The 4235-nt window shown below is 47.3% G+C and overlaps 1 long non-coding RNA gene across 1 annotated transcript; it reads left to right on the top strand.

The window, feature by feature from the left end:
• The first annotated feature begins 229 nt into the window (after positions 1–229).
• Positions 230–1419, top strand: LOC117703943 (uncharacterized). The gene is made up of 2 exons (XR_004606202.2): positions 230–691; positions 1068–1419. It is a non-coding gene; the product is annotated as an uncharacterized LOC117703943 (long non-coding RNA).
• The last annotated feature ends 2816 nt before the right edge of the window (positions 1420–4235 follow it).

Genomic DNA, 4235 nt, shown 5'->3' on the forward strand with positions numbered 1-4235 from the left:
CCTGGGGCCAGTGAGACAAAAGTGCTTACAGCCAAGCCTAAGGACCTGAGTTCAATCCCCAGGACCCACATGCTTATACACACACACACACACACACACACACACACACACACACACACACAATTTTAGACAAAATAAAAATTTTTGGTAGACAGAAAGAGATCCATAGCAGATCTACTTTTAAAAAGGCAAAATTCTTAAGATCTATCTACAGAATAACAAAATCTCCACCAAATTCTCCATGATTATATGTAAGGTGATCATATATTTTAGGTTGATGTAAATGTCACATGCCAGGTGGGTCTTCCCATCTCAGTTAAAAGCCCCTGGAAAAGCCCTCATAGTCACAGAGGTTTGCTTCCTAGGTGATTCTAAACCCTGGTTAGTTTCAGTCACTATTAGCCTTCAAGTTGCCTGCAATTTCAGATATGGAGACTAGGGACTTAGCTTAGTTGTCCCAGTCCACTTTTTTGTCATTACGAAAAACACCAGGACTAAAAGCTGCATGGGGATGAAGCTGTCTTTTTCATCCTGCACTTCCAGGTACCTGAAGGGAGTCAGGGCAGGAAGTCAGGGAGCAGAAACCACAGAAGGTGGATCCTTATCGACTCACTCCCTGGCTCACACTCAGCTGCTCAGAGTGTGCTGCACAGTCACCAATCAAGATGCTTTCTCACGGACATCACCACAGGTAATGACCTGGGCAATCCCTCCGGTGAGACTTCCCAAGACATCCAGTTGATAGCTGAAGCTAACCTTGACAGTTGGTTTAATGCTTCAGCAACACAAAGACTAGATGGGGTGGTGTAGGCCTATAATCCCAGAGCCTTGTGGGGCGGAGAAGTGCCAGATGTTCAAAGTCAGCCTCAGCTACATTCCAAGTTCAAGGCCAGCTGGGACTATGTGAGACTTTGTCTTTAAAATCTACTAATTCCTAGACATTTCTGATCTTGTACACAACCCCAAGATTGGCATGTGTGCCTGACAGGGAGACACTTTGCTGTTCCAAACACCAGCACATTTCTTTTAATCTACCTTTCCCTGCTTTATTTTTAATTTTTATTTAGGTGTATCCGTATCTTATGTTATGTGGGTGCCACCAAAGGCCAGAAGAAGGCATTGGATCCCCTGGAGCTAGAGTTATAGACAGTTGTAAGCTGTCCAATGTGCGTTCTGGAAGTAAACCCAGATCCTCTGCAAGTGCAAGTATACACTGTTAGTTGCTGAGCTGTCTCTTCAGCTTTTGCTGGGATCTTGATCCACATTTTGTCATCTAGTCTTCATAATAGAAGGGCAAGAACTGCCTAGGATAGTCTCTGGCCTCCATGGAGCTGGTTCTTCAGAGCCACGGAACAAAGATGTCCATATGTACTTATATACTATCTGTATCGTACATATAAAAGATACCATTTATACTCATGTGAGCTGATTTCAAGAACATTAGTTCAATTTCATTTTGTGACAAGAAAGTCAGGTGTTTAGGTTAAGCCATAACTGTAGGTGACGTAAGCAGGTTTTAGTGCGATAAATAGTTCACAGGGTTCCTTGGCCTGATTCCAGCCAAGGCTCTCTTGCCTTGTGAGTTCATGAGCAGGAGGTGAGGATTTTCCTGGGAACCCCAGAGCTTTTCAAACAATGATTCTCTCCAAATCTACCCAGGGTGAGCCTTGTTTGCCTTGTCATGAGTGTCAATAGTAATTGTCAATGTGACCGCAGCTACAGTCACCCAGGAGCCTGAATCTCTGCCTGCTTGGGAGAGAGTCCAGACTGGGTTAACCCGGATGGGCTGAGCTTTCCTCGCTGTGGTGACACCCCGCTGTAGGTTGGGGTCCTGGACTGACTAGAACAGGAGGAAGCAGCCGAGCACCTACCCACTTCCTAACTCTGTGACTACAATGATCGGCCTCAGGTTCCCGCCGCCATGCCTTCCCAGCCTGGACACCACACCACGAGCCAACATAAAACTGTCTTTAAGTTGCTCCCGTTAAACATGTTATCACAAAAAAATTTCCACTCTGTGACACAAGGCTCTTCTGAGAAACTCTGCCTTTTCAAGTTAAACTGTGAGCCAAAGGCAAGCCAGCCCAATGAACAAATGTGTGTGGAGGATGAACGAAGCCTGGAGATGGGACTCAGGCTCAGGCTAGCCCACGCTGGTATCTGGATTTTGCCCTCACGCAACCTTGCTGGGCCTCTTCCCAGCACTTCCTCCTGATCTGCCTTTTCTGGTGTCTGTAAGCTCCTCAAGGCCAGAGATCATTTCTTATTCATTCTGATATTCAGGGCCCAGAGCCCAGCCTGGCACAGAGAAGGTGCCTGGCAGCTGTCTGTCAGGAGTGTCTGAGATGGATCTCAAGTCCAGCTTTTGTTCTATGCTTCTATGCCACACTTCAAATAGAATCGCACACCAAGGTCCCCCAGTTCCCTCAAAGATGTGGGCTCCTCCACAGTAAGAGAAGGTTTCTTGAGCCTTTTCCCAAGGCTGCCTGGCCAAAGCCCCAGATCATCAGGCAGACCCCAGGGTTCCTTGAGATCTTTGGGCTAACAGGACATTGGGATGATGGCAGCCCTTCATCCAGAAGCCCTTTCTACTTTTTCCCTTGGAGATTTGAGACTGTCACCTTGTATCGGCCGCAGGGAGAGATCCCAGTGACAAGGTTCTACAGATGACAGTCATTTCCTAATCGAGAGATGGCTGGGTTACAGCTAGCCCACACAGCAAAGCCTGCCTTCATTTTTTAAGCCTGTTTTTTTTAAAACAAAAAAACAAAAAAACAAAACAAAACAGGGCTTCTCTGTGTAGTTCTGGTTGTCCTAGGACTTACTTTATAGACAATGCTGGCCTCAAACTCATGAAGAACCTGCCTCTGTCTCCCAAGCTCTGGGATAGAAGGCATGAGCCAACACTGCCCAGCTGGGTTCAACTTTAATAACAGCAAAACGTTCAAAAGGGAAACTTAACAAAGAAGTCAAAGTCACAGGATCTTGAGAAGTACTCAAGCCTCCAAGAGGCTCTGGTCACCTCTCCTCAGTGTCCACTGCTCCTTCTATGATGGGTAATGCAGGCAAAAGATGTGCCCGGCCTGTGATGTCAGTGTGTCTGACAGTGGCCCCGCCTCAGATTCAGGGGCTCAATTTCAGCCATGGGTAGGACCAGGTAACACAGCTGGAAGCACTAACACATCTGTGTGAGGCACTGCAGAGCTGGAGTGGGGAGCAGAGGCAGGCCAGGATACCTCTGGAAGTTTCTGGAAACCTGGGCACAATAAAGGACTAATAGAAGGGTTTATTTTTTGGGTTGGGTTTTTTTTGGGGGGGTGAGGGTGGGGGAATTAGATTTATTTAATAATTTAATGTGTGTGAATACACTGTTGCTGTCTTCAGACACACCAGAAGGGGGCACTGGGTGCCATTACAGATGGTCGTAAGCCACCATGTGGTTGTTGGGAATTGAACTCAGGACCTCTGGAAGAGCAGTCAGTGTCTTAACTACTGAGCCATCTCTCCAGCCTGAAGGAACAGTTTTTAACAATATGTCTGTGATACTTGCCCTGTGACCCCAGAACTTCACCCATACTCATTGCTCAGCTTTCCCTGGAGTGCCCCTCCTACTCTCCCAGCATGCACTTCTGTCCTGTTCAAGCACACAAGTCCAGATTTATTGTTTTCTTTTGTGGATAAGACTGAGTACAAAGGAGCAGATGGTATGAGTGGTCAAGAAGGGACTTCTGTCATGGTCTTGCCACCACTAGCCCACAGTGACAAGGTACACAACAGAAAGGATCTCCATGTGACACCCATCTCCTTTCCATCACCCCTTATCCAACCTGCAGCCTTTGCCAAAGCAAATTCACCTTTTGTCTGTGATCTCAGTTTCCCCATGCACATAGGCAAAGAAAGCTTCAAGGGAGAGGATCACTTCTGGGTGAGCTCCAGGGTCAGAGGCAGCATTGACTGGCAAGATTCCCCAGAGTTCTGAGGTGGAGGTGGGGAGCGCTCAACTCTGACTAGGCAGTGCCTGGGTTGGAGTGTGCTTTCCCGAATCATAGTGGAGCCTGCACGCCCCCTAGTGGAAATATCTAGTAACTGCATGTCGCCTAGTAGAAATATCTAGTAACTGACCGGAGCTCTGAAGACCAGCTTGTGCTTCACTAGGGTTAGTGTTTTATGTCGACCTTCACGGGAGTCTTATTCTTAAGCCTGAGCATGGCTGAATGGACATCCTCTAGTGGGTC

This window comes from Arvicanthis niloticus, chromosome 2 (assembly GCF_011762505.2).
Source record: "Arvicanthis niloticus isolate mArvNil1 chromosome 2, mArvNil1.pat.X, whole genome shotgun sequence".
Lineage (NCBI taxonomy): Eukaryota > Metazoa > Chordata > Mammalia > Rodentia > Muridae > Arvicanthis > Arvicanthis niloticus.